Here is a 20,515-nt window from a genome sequence, read left to right as displayed (position 1 = left end):
GATTTGTTTTCACTGTTTAATATCATGTATGTTTATAGTGTATAATTTGTAGTTTTTGGTATATCTAACTTGGTATGTTTATTGTTTTTGTAGAAATTTTTTTCGGCTTCATTGACCTTAAGGAATAAATTAAGCCTAGCCACTACAATTTCGTCGACGCTTACACCTGTACAAAGAAAATTGTTTGAGGATACTTGCTTCAGGCCATGGCTGAAAGTACAACATCCGGGTGGAGATGCTATGTTGACCCATTTGTTTCTTTAGACCATGACTAACGATCTACCCAAGAGAATACAACGTGGTGATGAAGAGATATGGTTTCATTTTCCTCTGGCGTATACTTGTTTTGGGCGGGATGAGTTTAGTTTAATCACTGGTCTACGCTTCGGACACGATGATGTAGGTCGATACACTAGTCATATCGCCCGCCCATCATGGTTATCTCGGGTTTTTCCTGAGCTGGCAAAGCTGAAACCGAGTTTACACGTCGACGACTTGAAAAGATTATTTGTTAAAGATGGTTTTACTCGGATGGATGACCTTATGTTGTCCGAGTATGCCATTTATTACTTTTGCATGCTGGCTTTTTAGGCAAAGAGGCCAGAAAACCTATTTCTGAGGACCTAATATTATTGTTAGAGGACCTAAATACATGAAACCTGTTTTCGTGGGATTCATATCTATAGAAAGCTACCTGGAAAAAGTTGTCGTCTGCCTTTGAGGACCGAAAAAGTTTGCGTGGCCATGGTTCCAAATACATTTTGGCAGGCTTTATTTGGGCCTTTAAGGTAAGAATTTCTATATAATGTTTCCAAAATTATAATTAATTATTTAACAATTACTAATGTTTGTGTATTATATTGTTTGTAGATTTGGATATTTGAGGTTTTTCCCAGCATGCCGACATATGCAATCAAAAATTCAAATGATATTCCTAGGGCTATTTCCTGGAGGAGGATCCGCCTGTTGGATTGGGAAGAGTTACTATCATATACGACGATGAATTATGTAAGTTAACACAAATACTACCATATATAAACAAGTTATTACTAGTAGACGTTTAACTTTGTTTGAACTTTTATATTGTTAGGAGGCCAACTACCCATTACAGAGGCTGGCACTCACAGAGGCTGAGTTTTCCACTGATTGCTGGCAAGCTAGTAAGCGTTTTTTTGATGGCACGGATGATGAGCAGCCCCCACTTCGAGAGCCATCACCTCACCCAGAGCCATCACCTGATCGAGCCGATTATACACCTCCACAACGAGAGCCATCACCTATTTAATCACATCATCGAGCCTCTTCTCCACCATCACCTCATGATAGGCAACCGACAAAGATGCCACGATATTTATCTCCCTGTACTCCACTTCCACGGGATGAGTTAGGGAAGTTACGTGATGAGGTCAATACTTTGCGTGAGGAGGTTGGTACTTTACGTGAAGACAATGGTGCATGGCGTGATGAGGTACGGTCCTTACATGGTGAGGTAGAGGTTTTACGCGATGACAATGGTGCTTTATATGGTGAGGTATCTACTTTACGTGATGAGGTAGTCGCTCTACGTGAGATTGTTGTATCGTTGCAGAATGAGGTTCATACTCTACGCAATGAGGTAAGTTTGTTTAATACTATACTAAAAATGCAAATAACCTTTTTTCGGCATTATTTATTTGTTTATTTACTGATTTATGTATTAATTTATTTTTAACGGCCCGATAAGGTAGATGCTTTATGTCGGGTTTTTCTTGCACGACGGGGTTCACACATCAGACATCGTGCACGTGTCATTACGTCTCTATTCACCCCAATAGTGCCAAGACTCCGTAAGAAGAAGCCTGATTCACCTTTCATCGTTCAAGAGGCCTCTCCTATCGTTCAAGAGGACCCTATCATCCTTCAAGAGGCCCCTCCTACCGTTCAAGAGGCCCCTGTCATCGTTCAAGAGGTCTCTCCCACCGTTCGAGAACCCGATTCACATGGCATAATATGTCGACATATTGGTAAACCCCCTCACGTGCCCGACATGATGGATGAGAGTTGGCTTTCGTATGAGTTACCGGTCAGTACCATTCTGGTATATGAAGTGGAGAGGAGAACACTACCGGACACAATTCTGGATAATACCCTTTGGGCTAAGACCGCAGTTGATTTTTATCTACATGAGCGGAGCCAGGGGTGTTACGCTGACATATGCAAGCTCGACAATGATATGCATTTGTTTCTTGATCTGTCTTGGTGGGGTGTGTTATTAGGGGTTGAAGACAATAGCTATTTCGACCGGGGGGTAAGTCTTATATTCTTCTTATATTGCATTTTGATTAATTTTTTTTTAAAATTTTTGAAATTCACTAATATATGTATTTTTTTATAAAATAGCATATTGATGCATAGGTGTCACGTCTTCTGATAATAAGGAAATTGAAGAAAATAAAAAATACGCGATGGACTATTATGCCGACGTCTTTTCATGTAGCTCATTTGAAGGATCAGAGAGACACTTCATATGTGTTGGGTAATGGAAAAGCTAAACTTTATCCTGCGTGGTGGGAGGTCGATAAGGTTAGTATTTATTTTTGAATATTTTAAAGGTGTTCATAAATAAAAATTTGATGTGCGCAATTGAATTATTATTTATGATTGTAGGTGTTTATCCATGTTTTGGAATGTCGTCATTGGCTTCTCGTCGAGCTTCAGCTCCCATCCCTGAAGACAGTGGTATATGACAGCATGTTGAATTACATACCATTGTCTGATTTGAGAGATATTATTTGTAAGGGATGGAGCGCTCATTTGACTAAATACTTGGATGCGATTGATTATTGAACTAATTCTAGAAACAAGAAGCCAAAGAATTTCAAAGTTATAATGATCAGAGACGAGACCGCGCCACAACAAACGCATAGAGCCAGAGGGGATTGTGGTCCTCTCGTATGCATGTGCTTGGAACGTTTGACGACAGGAAGTAAACAGTTTCTACATCCCACAGATAAAGATAGAGGTGCAGTAAGCTTGTGGTTTCGGCATTTTAAAGCTAGAGCGATATATGCGAGACGCTGCCTACCTGCATCCGCGTGCTGAAAGTGTGCATAAACAATTGGTAAGTTTGAGCAAGTGTTGTTAACATATATACTCTTTATTGGTTTGAAAATGTTTGGTTAAGTACCTAGAATTCAATAATTTTTTGTTTGTTGGTTTTAGATGTGTAGAAAGTGTTGTTTGAGCAAATGTTTGGTTTCTGCAGGTTAATTATGAAGTGAGCTGCGTGAAATTGATGTATTTGTGCATAAACAACTGTCTGCGTGAAATTGATGCATTTGTAAAAGTTGATTTGTTTAATTGATGAGAAAATAAGAATTATTTTTTGCTTGTTTAATTGATTTGTAAAAGTTGATTTATTTAATTGATGTGTAAATAATTCTTATTTTTTGCTTGTTTAATTGATTTGTAAAAGTTGATTTGTTGTTTTAAATTTCAATCTGCATTATGTTGAAGGAAAAAAAGACCTGTTGAAGATACACTTTCGCAACGTGAAATTCAAATTCGCAACGCGAAAGTCAAATTCGCGTTGCGATTTCGTGTTTCGAATTTAACTTTCGCAATAATCGCAACGTGCCTTCCAGTATGTCCATTTGTGATTTTTTATACCATGAGACCTTGATTTTAGATTTCTGTACAAATGAACACCACAAAGTCCATGAAAAGCATCTGGGAAACACCTTCTAACAGCGTTCTCAATTGAGTTTGCCCTATCGGATATGATTGTCAGATTGCTAATAGGACCTATGCAATCCCTAAGATGCCCCATAAACCATGTCCATGAATCAGAGGTTTCAGATTTGCCAACCCCGTAAGCTATTGACAGTATCACATTGTTAGCATCCATGGCTACTGCTAATAAGTTTACTCCAAGGTATCGACCTTTCAAATGTGCTCTGTCAACTATAATAATTGGGCGCATGCAAGTAATAAACGAATGAATCTACAAAATAATATACACAAGACATAATCATTTAAATGTGAAATGCATGTAACTAACAAAAATGAGTCAACAAAATTATATTGATTTACTAACCGCAGCATCAATGGCGATAAACAACAACTCAAAGCGTCCATCTTTATCTGTTTTGATATGAGTTACCGACCCAGGATTTTTCAGCTTTAAATTGTGACAATAAGCCGACAGTTGGGCAAACGATGCTTCTAGAGACCCCCTCAACAATTCCAAGGCATAACATTTGGCTCTCTAAGCTTGAGAATATGAAATACTAATCTTGAACCAAGCATTCATGTCAGTCATAATTTCATGTCCCCGATATACCCTGCCATTCAAAAACATTAACTCAGCCAGAAAACCACCTAACACCTTTTTGTTTGCCTGTCTATGGTGAGGAAAAACTTGGGTTCTTGAACATATATGTTTATCAATAAAAGTCCTAACTTGAAACATTTCGCAATCTTTTATCCTCTTTACAATCATACGCCACGTACAGTTTTTGTCAATCATACACTTTGTTTCGAAACGATCTTTGCTTGATTTGTTAACTTTTAGTTGATAGTCATTTTCCACACATTTCGTATACAAAACTATCTTCAAGTCTTCCTTTGTATCAAAACAATCATCTTTCTTGATACGAATAACTTTTGTGTAACAATCAACTGCTATCTTTATCAACTCTTCTTCCGGTATCTGAAGTAATTCTGGCATATTCTAGTTATACTCCCGTGGCATTTTCTTCTTTTTCTTTTCTTCGGTGACTTCTTCTTTTTCTTTTTCTTCTTTTTCTTCTTCAGGGTTATATGAATTACAGAATGAATGTTCAACATGTTCATTTACAGTCGTAACTTCCTCCTCATTATTATCAACAACATCTTCTTCGGCAGCGGCTGTTTCATCATCAAAATTCGGGTATTGACCAATATCAAAATCATTACACGCATGGTCTGTTTCTTCTTCTGAAACATCATCAAAATCCGAGTATTGACCAAGATCAAAGTTCGGGTATTGACCAAGATCAAATTTCGAATACTGACTAGTACTCACAATTTTTTCTGTTGGCTCATAATCGTCTAACTGGTCAATACGAAAACCGAAATTTGGTGCTGAAAGTTGATTGAGATTTGGATTAGGAAAATGTTACGGGTTTTGAGATTATGTTTGATATTGTGTTTGGTATTAGAAATGTGGCGAAACAAAATTTTATTGGTGATGAAATTGTGATGAAACCATTAAATTTTGAGGTTGATAACAACGTTGTACATTGTGAGCACCATAAACTGGGGTTGAAGAACTTAGTTGATTACTACCCGCTACTGACCCAACTTCACTACTTCTAGGTTCAACAACATACAATGTAACATCATCTTCTTGCGAAACACTAATGTAAGCAATGAATCGTTCAACATCTTCATTGTCGGTTAACAAATAAACTTTATCTTTTCTCTAATAAGATAGCCTAAATTCACTTAAAGGCTCTAAATTCAATTTATTTGCAACACGTAACATTAGAGTTTCATAAGTTAACTTTTTTAATGACAGTTTTAGTTGAAGATTCATGGGTAAAGGCATATATTGTAATACACCATGAACATTCTCTCATGACCCTCCAAAACACAAATCTATCCAAATATGATCAACATTAGATGATTTCATTTTACAAATTGTAAATTAATTTACTAAACAAACGAGCTATAAACTGCATATCATCACTATTAAGTTGATAGTTGATAATTTGAGAGAGAAATCATTGAAAAATTATATAGAAATAAAATTATGTAAAAAAAATTAGAGATGGGAAAAGATGTCGTTGGCTATAAGAACGGATGTCGCCAGAAAGAGTGATAGATGGAGATGAAATGAGTTGCAATTTAAGGATTTAGATTATGAGTTGCTACTGCTGCGTAATTATATACCTAAAACATTTGTGTTGCGAAACTAAAACCTATTGCGAATTCAAAAATCGAGTTACGAATTTGAAATTCAATGTTACGAATTTAAAAAATAATGGAAAAAATTGGATTCAATTGTCAACTGCTCCTATCAAAAATATGATTGACTACGTATTCGAGCCATATATACATGGTTTCATAAAACCGTACGATTCTCCCTATCTAAATCGAGCAGGTTTTGCATGAAGAAGGTTTACCTCAACATGTTCTATTCAATACGAGTAGAAGTGGTATTCTTAAAAAAAAATTAGAGAAATCAGAACCGGAGACCATTCAACTTTCCCATGATTAATTATATTTTGTTCTTTTTTGCCTTCAACATATAATCAATTTCAATATCAATAGTCATCATTAAACATTCCCATTTGACCAACCAATATACATATTAGTAGACTTGAGTCCTACCAGGAGAGGAATGGGAATTGGAATCTGTTTCCCACCGGAAGAGTTCACCGGAATTGCTGCCTTCTTCACTGCCATTCCAAAATAAATGCAAAATGAAAACAAACACCACCAACAGCCTGTTGATAACATCCTAGCAAATGGACTAAGCACTTGTTAGCAGCTTGATGGAAGAATCAGGTTTATGTAAACAGAAATTAATGGTAATAGAGCAAGCAATGACCTTAAAAGGAAAACAAATCATACAAAAACTTATACACTCCATTCATCAAAAATTACTCTTGGGGTAGTCATTTGGTGCATATTCCAAAGCTTGGTTTTTGGAAGTCACGGAAAAATAATGAAGGTAAACAACTTTTAGCAGTCCTTCTCTGAAGCAAATAAAAAAAAATTAAAAAAAAATGAAACAGCCACTGTTTTAGAAACCTGATCTTAGACCTTCCCCTCCTTCCCCAATCCCAACAGCACATTTCTTTTACATTGTCCAACTCAGTGACCTGACACCAAAGCTCACCTCCAGCTTCCACCAGTGCCAACCATCTCTTCCTCTGACCACACCATACTCACAAAGAAAAGAGGACACATTACCCACCATCAAATCATAAGCAAAACCCCAAAGGAAAACACAGTCCAACTCCAATACAAGCAAAATGAATAACTAAAATCAACAAGGCATTTGTCTTGGTTTGCGTTCTTATCAATGAAACCATTTATTTTCTTGAAATCAAGTGTCAGCCAAATAAGGAATTAGTTTTTTCCAATATTATCAGCCAAACATATTTGGTAAACATGTTAATATTGCAAGCTCATCCACAAGCTACAAGTTTTCATGAGACTTGTAGCATGCACACTTAACATTCTATACAGTGGCAGTTTTCCACTTCTACAAAAGAAGAAAAAAAAACAGAAGAAAAAATGGTATCTCTAGTGATCATATTCACATTTAATCTAATCCACTACAATTTAGAAGGTTTTACCACAGAAAACTAATTCCAAACAGATCTAAGAGAAAAATGATAAGTATCAAGAATGCATAGAAAATTAGGCTTTACCAGTCAATATTGCAAAAAAATAAAGTAACTCGCCAATCACAAGTAAAAAAGGCGCAAGAGGTGGCAAGAGAAACAGAAAGTAAGAGCTACGTGTGGTGTTTGCCTTATCATGCTTGCCTCAAAGGAATTTAGAAGGATGTTCTTCCAGTGCTCTGATCATTATCAACATCAACATCAGAGCCCCCAAAGCTGCTAAAATGACTAGACCAAGAATCACCATGGCTCCCACTACTATGGACTGAACTATTGTCACCAAATCTGCCAGAACGGCCAGAACCAAAGCTGCCAAAGCCGCTAGAACCATCTGATTTACCCAATTCCCCAAATCCACTCGGAAGACCGAATGAGGAACCACCAAAACTTCCAGACCGGTTATTAGAACCAAAGCGTCCTCCATAACCACCCATCTCATCAGAAAACCGACCACCACTATGACCAAATCCAGGACTCCTATTGCCTCCAGAACGGCCAAATCCATATTCCCCTTGCCGACCAGATCGACCAAAACCTATATCACCAAATCCACGATCTCTTGTAACTCCAAATGACCCAAATCGACCACCGGCACCAATATCATCAAACATGATAGTGCTCCCACCATCAACCTCAATACTAGGAAGCTACAAAAAACCAAGGGTAATCAGCCTACAAGTTATCCATGAAAACATAAAATAACATAGCAATTAGTGGTGAGTATTTAATCGAGTCGAGTCAAAAAATTTTGAGTTATTCAAGTTGACGAGTCATATTTTATAACTCAAAATTAAGTTGAAAAATTTTCGAGTCAAGTTGTTCAAGTTTCTATACAAATTTAATTGTAATTATTTATAGTATTATGGTATGGATTGGTTTCAATTTTTTGACTTTTTCCAATCATATAAGATATATATATATATATATACATATTTCTTCATATTCTTTTCCCATTATAATGTTATTTAATATACCAAATATAATCTAAAATTGTAAAATATATTTACAATATTATATTTCAAAGAAGGTATTTTGAGGGTAAAGTATTAATGGAAGTATAAAAGAGTCAATGAATAGATGCGAAGAAAGAATTTGCAAACAATTACATTCAAAAGACCAAATTGAGTAAAATGTAAAGTTAATGGACTATAAATTAAAAAAGTAGATTTTAGTAAAAAATAGGAATGGGAGTTACATAGGTATTCTATAGTGGTTCAAGTTTGGTCAAAACAGACTTAAAATGAATGACGAATTGAAGAAATAAGGAAATCACGCAAAGTTGAGGGACTAAGTTGAAAAATAGAAAACTTGCTATCAAAAAGAGGAATTGAAAGTACATAGTCATAGGTTTTCTACGATGGTTTAAGAGCATATAGTTCAAATTTGATAAGAAATAGACTTAAATGAAGGAGGAATTGAAGGAATAAGGAAATCCGGGACTAAATCTCAAAACTGTCAAAATACTCGATTAATTTTTTGGTTTTTTGAGTGACTCAAAATTTTCAAATTTCAACTCAACTCGAACTCGAAAATCGACTCCGTAATTCGAGTTGATTCAAATAACTCGAGATTGAATAAAAACAATTTTTCAATTGGAGTCAAGTTTTGCTCACCCCTAATAGCAATCCATGTCAACTTCATGTATATCTTTCAGGCACAATTACTTACCAAGAGGTCATTTATTTATAAGAATTATGATATGTTCTCAACGTTAATTAATTGCAATTGGCACAGGAGACGTTTTCCCTTTTGCAATCAATTTTTTATGCATTACTTGGTTTAATTATTTAAGGGGTAAGGATTGAATAAAAAAACTTTTCATGTTAAGAGGTTTCTCATGAACTAGTACTCATTTAGAATTAGATGTTTTGGTGTTACAATAGTAGCTCATCTTTTTCCCCCTTTATGTACATCAGGTATGCTATAATGCTTTACATGCAAAATTGAATTTTTTTCATTCTTAATATTCTTGGACTTTATGATGCCATTCTATTATCATTAAAAGCCGGACAATTTAAACCAGTTAGGAAGGTCCAGGTTAAAAGGGTAGTTCAAGATTTTCTTCTTTTCTATGGTAATTTTTACTCTTCTTTACATTTAATGGTGATTTTGTTTTTCAAATGGGGATTGGTGGGTCTAATTGGTGGAAAGAAACTAGGGTTTGGTTAATGGTGATCTTATAGATACTTGTTTAATTTCAATTTTAGGAAAATTTAATTAACGTGCCATTCTCAACAAATTCAAGAAGAGATCTGTGATGAATGCAAGGAAGGAATTCGAAAAAAAAGAAGGAAGATTGCAGAAGAGAAGCAGAAAGATTTAAGAATTCAGAAATTCATTCATTAATTCAAGCATACTCCCCCCTTTCAGGTACATTATTTTTATACAATAGTACTATGGAATCTAATAAGCCAGCTGGCACTAATTCTAATTGATTTCTGTTACTGCATCTTAACATTGGGTTGATCAAATGGGCTACACCGTTGCTGGGTCTTCAAAGGCTGATGGTTACTGAACCTTGTGCTCCTCACGTGCAATTTACTACTTCAGGTAATAATCCCCAATCCTTCAGCAATCCCTAACCCTTGTTTTGCATTTCCCCCAATTCCTTCTTCACCTCCTCGATCGCTTTCTCTTCCTTCCCCTCGTCCTTCTCCCCCGACCATGACAATACCCGGCGCTGGAGCAGATCCTTGTCCCCAAGGATCAAAGTTGGGAAACTGTCCCCGAAGAACGGTATAGTCCTCCCAAGTATCACAGGATTCGTCCAGGTTCGTCCATCGCACCAACAGTTGAGTCACAGGTTTTTGGTTCCTGTTGACTATCCGTCTTCCCCTGATCTAAGAAGGCTCAATTCTAATCTGACCTTCCTCATTCATTTCAGGAGGTTTTGTAGAAAAAGTTGTTGATTCGCCAATATGCTTCTTCAAAAGGCTCACGTGGAAAACCGGATGTAATTTGGATGTCTCTGGTAATTCCAAACAGTAAGCAAACTCACCAATCTTTTCTGTAATTTTATAAGGGCCATAGAATCGTGCTGCTAACTTTAGGTTTTTGCGCATAGCCAATGATGTTTGGCGATAGGGCTGTAATTTCAGGTACACTGCTTCTCCCACTGTAAAAGTTCTCTCAGATCTCTTCTTATCAGCTTTTTGTTTCATTCTATTAGCTGCATTTTCTAATTGTAACTTGACTAGCCTTCGAATATCCTCTCTAGTCTGCATTAGGTCACTAACAGATTGCACTGATGAATCTGTTTGCCACACCATTGTAGGGGGTAGGTAGCCATATAAGACTTGAAATGGTGTTAATTTTAGGGTTGTATGATAGGTGGTATTATACCACCACTCTGCATGTGACAACCATTTAGCCCACTGCTTTGGTTGAAAAAAACACAGACCCCTTAAATATTGTTCAAGACACTGATTCACCCTTTCAGTTTGTCCATCAGTCTCTGGGTGATAAGCAGTACTGAATAGGGTCTTAGTACCCAGCTGCTTCATTAGTTCTCTCCAAAAGAGACTAGTGAAAGTTTTATCCCTGTCTGAAATGGCCACTTTAGGCTGGCCATGAAGCTTATAAATATTGTCTAAATACATCTTAGCAACCTCAGTAGCCGTATAAGGATGTGATAGAGCCAAAAAATAACTGTACTTGGTGAACTTGTCAACCACCACCAATATACAATTCTTCTTCAAAGTAGGTAAGCCCTCTATAAAATCCATAGTGATTACCTCCCAAGCCTGTTGAGGAATAGGTAATGGTTGAAGTAGACCAGGCTTAGCAACATGCTCCACTTTAGTTTGCTGGCATACTGTACAAGCTCTAACATAATTAGCCACCATAGCCTGAAGCTTAGGCCAGTAAAAATAACTTCTAATTCTTTGATAGGTGGCCTGAACTCCTGAATGACCTCCATGAGGTGAGTCATGTAGAGTTTTAAGAATCTGTAATCTAAGAGAACCATTAGTACCAATATAAACCCTGTCTTGAAATCTGAGAATTCCTTTGGAAAACTTCCACTTAGGATCAGCAGTAGGATTCACAGTTAGAATGGAAATCCACTCAGTAGCCAATAAATCCTCTTTGTAACTGTCCTCCACATCTTGAACCCAAGTAGGAATGATTAGGGTAGTTCCCATAGCAAGACATTGACCCTGATCTTCCCATTGTCTGGATAAAGCAAGCCCTTTTTCCTGAATAACAGTAGTTAGTTTCTGCTCCAATAAGTATTTTAGAGGTTCATGATCAGTTTTGATGATAAAAGGCTTGCTTTCCAAATAGTGTCTCCATTTGGAAACTGCTAATAAAATAGCAAGGTATTCCCTCTCATAAATAGATAGAGCAGCATGTCTTGGACTGAGAGCTTTACTTAGAAATGTTATAGGTCTGCCATCTTGAGATAAAACAGCCCCTATGCCTCCAGAGCTGGCATCAGTTTCCAAATAAAAACTTTTAGTAAAGTCTGGTAGGGTTAGAACATGTGCAAGACACATAGTTTTCTTAAGCTCTTCAAAAGCAGTCAAAGCTGCACTGTTCCACTTAAAACAGTCCTTCTTTAGCAACTGAGTCAAAAGTTTACTAATAGCAGCATAATTTCTGATAAATCTTCTATAATAGCCTGTCAATCCCAAAAATCCTCTCAATGATTTTAAGGATTTAGGCAAGGGCCAATTTCTCATTGCTTCGACCTTACTAGGATCAGTAGCAACCCCAGCAGCTGAAATAATATGTCCCAAGTATTCTACTTGGGTCTGGCCAAAGAAACACTTAGACATCTTTGCAAATAACTGATTACTTTGCAAAATATCCAAAACCAATTTTAAATGCAGAACATGATCTGTTATAGAGCTACTGTAAACTAATATATCATCAAAAAACACCAAAACAAACTTCCTAAGGAATGAACTAAATAATTCATTCATCAAAGCCTGAAATGTTGCAGGAGCATTAGTTAAACCAAAGGGCATTACCTTAAATTCATAATGGCCCTGATGAGTTCTGAATGCTGTTTTATAAATGTCCCCCTCCTTGATTCTGATCTGCCAGTAACCAGACCTTAGATCAATCTTTGAAAAATAGACAGCCCCATGTAGCTCATCCAATAAATCTTCAACAACAGGAATAGGAAATTTATCCTTAATTGTCATACTGTTCAATTGTCTATAATCAACACAGAACCTCCATGTACCATCCTTCTTTTTAATTAGAAGACATGGAGAAGCAAAAGGACTTTTGCTAGGTTGTATAATAGAAGAAGACAACATAGTAGCAATCTGTTTTTCCACTTCAGCTTTTTGGTTATGAGGGAATCTGTAAGGCCTTAAATTAACAGGCATAGAATCAGGCTTTAAGGTGATAGCATGATCATGGGTTCTTGTAGGTGGAAGACCCTTAGGCTCAACAAAAATAGAACTGTACTTCTCCAATAATGGTTGAATAGCTGTAGGAATAGGCCTTGAACTTTCTGCCATAGTCAGTAAAACAGCATATCCCAATAGAGCAGAATTTGAAACTGTCATCTTCAATAGTGTAGCTCCTGAAATCTGTTGCAAAAAACTTGAGGGTTGTTGTCCATGTATGACAATCTGTTCATCTTGATGTACAAAACTGAGTGTCAGTTTGTTAAAGTCCATCAAGATAGGGCTGAATAACTTCATCCAATCAACACCTAGGACCATATCACTTCCCCCCAATTGAAGAAGTCTAAAATCATAAATAAAAGAATGTCCCTGCATTTGCCATTCCACCCTGTTACACCTGGCTGCACTGTAAAGCTGCTGTCCATTAGCCACTGTAATAGCTAAAGGATATGGTGTAGTCATCTGAATCCCTGCATCAGCCCACTGAGGTGTTAAGAAACTGTGGGTGCTACCACTGTCAATTAATATGTTCAGTGGTCTGCCTAAAATAGTGCCTTGAATTCTGAGTGTATTATGACCAATACACCCAGTGATAGCATTCATAGAAATTTTTAGGCTCTCCTCTTGTTGTAGCACTTCCTGATCTGACTGATTTGGTAAAGTTTCTGTGGATAGAACAGGTTCTTCTTCAATCATCATATTCAATTGTTTTGTCTTACATTGATGCCCTGGAGAGAACTTCTCTCCACACTTAAAACATAGATTGTTCTGTCTCCTGTAATCCAATAGGTTCTGTTTTGGAGGCATACTAGCTGAACTTTTCTGCTGTGGAAGTGGTAAATTAGGTTTAGCAATAGGTACTGGGTTTGGGTAGGGTGGGTTTTTAAAAATTGCTCTCCCTCTTTTATTCTCATATTCCACAGAAAGCTCATACAATTTGGCTTGTCTGCAAGCTTCAGAAAGTGTTTTTGGTTCCAAAGCCTTAACTTTGTGCTTAATATCTTCTCTTAGCCCACTAATAAAAAGAGAGACAAAAAACTCCTCACCCAGAGTAGGATTCTGTAACAGCATATGAGGCTGTAATTCCTCAAACTTGTCCTGGTACTCCTCCACTGATCCCTTCTGCACTAACTTTGATAATTCCTCAACTATGTCAGCAAAGGACCTATCACAGAATCTATGACAAAGATCTGCCTCAAATTCATGCCATGTCACATGATGCTTCTGCATAATATACCCATCGAACCATATTTCTGCCTTCCCCATTAAAAACATTGTAGCCACCTCCACCTTTTGTTCCTCTGCAATATTACATAAAGAAAAATACTTGAGGCATTTTTGTATCCATCCTCTAGGATTATTTCCTTCAAAAAAAGGCAGCTCGATCTTGGGTCTATGCCACATTAACCCTGTAGTATTAGAAGAACCTCCATTGCCTCTTCTATCCATTTCCAAACTAACTATATTATTTCTGACTGCACTGTTTTCTCCTGCGTTTATATCATTCTTAAAACTAGGTAAATCCCCTGGTTTGGATCTTAGAATTCCAGGTTCATCCGGTTTATAAGTAAACCTAGTCTTATCATTAAGCACTGTGACTTTTACAGTTTGTTTTCCCTCTGTTTTAGAAGCATTAGGGAACTGTACCTGCTCATTATCAGACTGGTTCTGCTCTCCATTTCTACCAGTTAAAATCTTTAATAATTCTTCCACATACCCTTGATTAGTGGCCATCCTGGATTCCAATGCAGAAAGTCGATTTTCTTGATTCTCCCACCATTTAGGAATTTTTGTGTCATCCTGAGATTGCTTGACCAAATTTGATAACTCCTCCAATTGTTTCTGTAATGCTGAAATTTCTGGTGTTTCAGTCATACTTTGATTTTTCTTTGGCATTCCAATCACGATTTGCCTGGAAAATTTTGGCTCTGAGATACCAATTTGTGATGAATGCAAGGAAGGAATTCGAAAAACAAGAAGGAAGATTGCAGAAGAAAAGCAGAAAGATTTAAGAATTCAGAAATTCATTCATTAATTCAAGCATACTCCCCCCTTTCAGGTACATTATTTTTATACAATAGTACTATGGAATCTAATAAGCCAGCTGGCACTAATTCTAATTGATTTTTGTTACTGCATCTTAACATTGGGCTGATCAAATGGGCTACACCGTTGCTGGGTCTTCAAAGGCTGATGGTTACTGAACCTTGTGCTCCTCACGTGCAATTTACTACTTCAGGTAATAATCCCCAATCCTTCAGCAATCCCTAACCCTTGTTTTGCATTTCCCCCAATTCCTTCTTCACCTCCTCGATCGCTTTCTCTTCCTTCCCCTCGTCCTTCTCCCCCGACTATGACAAGACCATATATCACCTAAATCAATGCTGTAGGAACTCATTATCATTTCCTAAGAAACTAAGACAGAATCTTATACCACCAATCTTTAATTATATTGAAAATTTGAGACTTGAACAAAAAAAATGACATGTGAAAAATATTTGAAGTTTGACTACTTGAGAGTTGGTAATAGAAATTTAGCCTGAAATTGAAAACAAGTGCTTTACAAATCAAAACCTGCCAGTTTGAACAATAACTGTTAGGTTTTTGGCTCAAAGGATAATTAGTAATCCCAAACCAGTAAAGAGTGACAACAAAACCAGATAAAAACTAGTTTCAATTACATAAGATAAACGGGTGAAATAGCTTATAATGTTTTAGCCAGTTCCAGTTCCAGTTCCAAGAGGCTAAAAGAGTATCAATGTCGAAACCTGACTTTTGCCAGCCACACTAAAAACTTTCACTTTTATCTTCTAAAAATTCTTTAACTTCCATATTCCTAATGTTCTAAATCCTCAATATAGCATCAACGTTGTAAAAGATATTAAACTTCCTCCCCCAGAAAGAAAAGGGAAAATAAACATTCACATCAAAAGGGATACAAGATATTACCTCAGAAAATCGGCACCCTACTTCTCGTTCAATAACCCTAACAGCCCTACTCTGCTCTTGAGTGCGGATAAGAATTCCACTTCCTTTCCTACCAGTAAGACCAGTTCGGCCCGTTCGATGGAGAAAAGTTTCAGATGTGTTTGGAATCTCATAATGTATTACCTATGTAAGAAAACAAACTGATCACATAAGGTTTAGAAGTAGAGTGAGGAGAACATATTAGTGGCTTTGAAAAGAGCTCAGACAATCACTAAATGAATTACTGAGTATCAAGGATCAAATTCATAAGCTTGTGAGAAAATGCAGCCTTAGATGCTAAACTGAAGATTGAAGGAGGAACAATAGTAATACTTCACTGCAGTTTTTGAATCCACGATATCAACTCATGCAGAAACCTTATTCAAAATGATGTGTGCATATACAAACACTTGCACATAAAATAATGATAGATTCCAAAATTTAATAATACCGAGAAAATTCATCATTAGTAATAACCAGTTCTGCAAAAAAATACAGTGCGGTTTTATTTCTTTCACAAATTCCTTTATTTCAACAAACATAAATTTTAAGAAGATTCCTGCATCATTTGTATTGTTTTAACAATTAAAAACTATGGCCCACTACTCCAAAATGGCCTGAATAATAGGTGACGAAGCAATTCAAACAGAAAAGGCAGAATATTGAAGCCAACAACATTAAACCATAAGATAAAATTTTGCAACAGTGGATAGGAAATTCACACGTCACAGATCATAACAGATTCTTCTAGGATGTCAAATTGAACAGACAAAGCCATAAGTATATTTTCCTTGAATTAGTACCATGACTAAGAAAACATCAAACAAGACATGTATAACATCACAAGATTAAAATATTAAATTAAAATTTATGATCAACTAAGAAAACAATATTTTCTAACAAAACCAGCTAAAAATGCATAGAAGCAGTGGAGAGTAATATGTAAAGCTAACCAGGTCAACACTAGGTATATCAAGGCCACGAGCAGCAACATCAGTAGCAACTAAAATATTAAAATGCCAATTTCGGAATCCTGAGAGAGTTGCTTCCCTCTGAGTTTGAGAGATATCGCCATGCAGAGCCTCACATCTAAAGTTTCTAGACATGGCACGTGCCAGCCGATCAGCATCACGCTTTGTTTGAGTGAAAACAATACAGTTTCCTCCTTTCGCATGCTCCTAAAAAGGAATTTGATGATGAAAGCAGTGACAATTGAGGGGGAAAACAATAACACATTTGAAATGGGTACAAAACTGAAATTAAAATGAAAAGAAAAACAAACAGTAAAAAAGCCAAGCAGGAAAACAAACTGACCCAAGAACATGACCCTTACTATAATTAGAGGACCAAGAATTGATGCTTTCCCATGCGTATCTGCTGCAATCGAATACAAAGATATTCCTTCTGCTAACTTTTGATCATTTTCTCCAACCTGCAGGTGCACATAAGCCACAAGAAATAAGTGGTGCTAGGTGTATGTGTCTTGCCCTCTTTCAGAGCTTATCTTCATTATTCTAAAAAGAGAAAATAAAACAGAATTTATCCTTAATTAGATGAATGTTTTAAATAACCAAAATATAAGCACTGGATATGGATTACAATGACAAAAGTTCCATACGTATACAGCACATGATCAATGCAGCACCAACTCAATAGGAAAAGAGTTGCGAAAAACAAATATAGGGATGAACCAATAACTAGAAGTAAGAAATCATATCCATAATCATAGCAGAATGGTGCAAGAGGATATACAAACTAACCAGATCAATAGTTAATGGGTTTTTTAAGTGCTTTTGGGTAAGGCTTCTAATCCAATTAGGCAATGTTGCCGAAAACATCATGCTTCGACGATTTGCAGGCAGCCTCTCCAGTATGGTTTCAACATCATCAGCAAATCCAACTTGAAGCATCTGATCAGCTTCATCAAGAACAAGGAATTGAAACTCTGTTGAGTTTAGAGCACCTCTCTTAAGCAGATCAGTAATGCAGCCAGGTGTACCAACAGCTATATCAACACTATAGTCAAGTTGTCTCGTTTGTTTGGAAATGGGTGTACCCCCATAAACAAAAATTTTATCCAAGTTGGGGGCAGACTCATGAAATTCCTTCTCAACTTGTTTAGCAAGTTCCCTTGTTGGTGCCAAAACCAAGCACAAGGGATTTCTACCACGTCTGCATATTTAACACAAAACAACACACCCAATTAAAATGATAATAAAAATTGCCCATAACCAACCACCATTTTTGTTTTTTACAGAACAAAAAGAATCAAAATATAAACCAATAAGGTCTCTTTGGTTGTTGACTTGCTATATTAACCTTTTGCTTCCTCAATAGTTGCTAAAAGCAAACATTAAAAAGCAACACTGTTGTAGTATCACTGTCATATTATCACCATTTGGTTAAAAATGAGCAAATAGCTGAAGCATAGAACAAATAGAAAATAGTTTAATCATTCATAATAAAAGCAAAATTATGCATTTCAATGTGCAACTTTTTTCGTTTTCATTTCAGAATTAAAAAAAAACAAACCCTTTCATTTCGTAATTTAAAGAAGAAAACACATGTAGAATAACTTAACAATAAGATAATGGGGGAAAATCAACAAACCCATGTTGAGCATTGTATCGAATGATTTTATCCATGATAGGAATCCCAAAGGCAAGTGTTTTGCCTTTCTACATTACTGTCTTAGCCCTTCCAATCATATCCCTTCCCTGCATTGCTGGTTCCAACACCGCTCTCTACAATGAAAATAAAGAGAGAAATTACTTTTTAAAAAAAATCATTAAAAGGTAAGAGCCTAAATCAAAGTCTATATATAACATATAAATGCATATGTAATTTTACCTGGACTGGAAATAATTTGGTGATACCATTTTTCTTCAGAGAAGAAACAATTTCGGGAGCAATCCCCAGACTAGAGATCTCAAGCCCATCACTTCCCTTCTCTTCAACATAATCCTCGACGGCAGACTCCGCCTGCAAGCTCGTGGATGCCCTGAAATTCAACGGCCCAGATTTGGTGTGGAACCCCTTCGTTGCAGACCCCGAAAAACCTGAGAAGGGTTTGAATATGTTAATAAAACGAGTTTCAGCATCTATAGCTGTTGTTGCAGTTGAGTGGAAGTGTTGAAGCAGAGCTTGGGCGGAAGTTGCGCGTTTTAAGACGGTGTTCATCATATTTTCGTTTATGAGAGAATCTGTTGCTTCTAACAGTATAGAAGAGGGCTTTGACGAAAAGGGTAAGGGAAAAGGGGTTATGTTAGGGTTTTTAGAGTTGCACAGAAACGAGGGGGGGGGGGGGTTGCTACTTTGTAATAATATACCTACACACATGTCCTCCAATTATACTATATTTATTTTGTTAAATTTCTTTGATTTTTAAAAATTATAAAATAGTTTTTGATTATAGTATAATATTTTATTGAGTCTCTTGATTAAATTTTTTTTCGTTAAAAATTTTATGGTTTTATAAGTTAGACGTAAATTTGTTTGAGACATGATAAAATTTGATATCATAATCGATTAAGTTATTTTTTGTAGATTGATTCTCCATTGACATTATGTCATCAAAGTACTGCTTAAAACATTATGTCGTCAAAGTATTACTTAAAACATTATGTCGTCGAGTCAACGCTTAAAAGTATCAACGATGACAATAGCCATCATTAAAAATATGATTTTATTATATCTTAGTCAGTAAGTTAACTTTCAGCTCATACGAACGTTAATTTTTTAATAGAAAAAAACGAGTTTTGAACATATGAATAATCGGATAATCATTTTGTCACTTTTAATAGTCGAGGGATTCAACAAAATATTGTTCTATAGTCAAGAGACTATTTTATAACTTTTAATAGTCAAATGACTTAATAAAATAGTACTATATGATTGAGGACCATTTTGTATACTTTACCCTTTTTTTGAAAATGACATTATTTATTTGATGGAAATTATTTAATGAACCACAAATATCTTTCTTTACCCTTTTCTTGCTTTCAAAATAAAGGATAAATATCTCACGGAATGTCTAAGGTACGACAGTTTTAATATACGGTTAAAAGAAATATGTTACTGAAAATGTTAACATTTTTTAACATTTTCTGTATAATACTATCTAAAACATTATTTTTTCTACCGGAAACTCATATCTCATGACTATTGTAAAATTTGAGTTAAAAAGCCTTCCAATATTCGAAAACATTATTATGTACATTCTAATTGGGTTTTCTTAATAATTTTTATCGTTATTATATTAATATAATAGTTAACTTTATAGTAGTTAATATGTCAACGATATCATATGAGAATTTTTTTAAAAAATTTTAAAATTTTAGAGGTTTATTATGGTAAATTTTTTGAGATAATGCATGGAAAAAAATTCTTGAGATAATACGGGCCAGAAATTATTTGCTCGAATGGGGTATTTACTATAGTAGATGTGGGAGTTGCATGGTGGTCCACGCGACCAACCCATTGACACAACGACGGCAATACATCTTCAACAAAAAAGGGAGGAGTCGTCGGATGGTACATGTGACCAACCCATTGATGCATGGAAAAGGATGCGTCTTCGTGTAGCCATTGAAGGACGCAAGGTGGTCCATGCGACCACCATCTCGGCTGAAGGACGCACAGTGGTCCATGCGATCACCACCTTACTGAAGGCCATACATCTTCCAACCTCTCCAACAACCACCGACCCTATTGATTCTGTAACAGCTTTAAACCATACCTTGCATGCAGCATATACATTGTAATGAAAAGAAGTCAGTTTTAACCCATACCTTCTCCAATCATAACATA

The 20,515-nt window shown here is 36.1% G+C and overlaps 1 pseudogene; it reads right to left on the bottom strand.

The window, feature by feature from the left end:
• Positions 1-6,316: 6,316 nt before the first annotated feature.
• On the bottom strand, positions 6,317-18,985 carry LOC120162905 (annotated as a pseudogene).
• Between the last annotated feature and the right edge of the window lie 1,530 nt (positions 18,986-20,515).

Source organism: Hibiscus syriacus, unplaced genomic scaffold (assembly GCF_006381635.1).
Source record: "Hibiscus syriacus cultivar Baekdansim isolate YM2019G1 unplaced genomic scaffold, ASM638163v2 tig00111410_pilon, whole genome shotgun sequence".
NCBI classification, from domain to species: domain Eukaryota; kingdom Viridiplantae; phylum Streptophyta; class Magnoliopsida; order Malvales; family Malvaceae; genus Hibiscus; species Hibiscus syriacus.
Note: the sequence above shows the minus strand (reverse complement) of the source record. Positions and strands in the feature narration are given on the sequence as shown.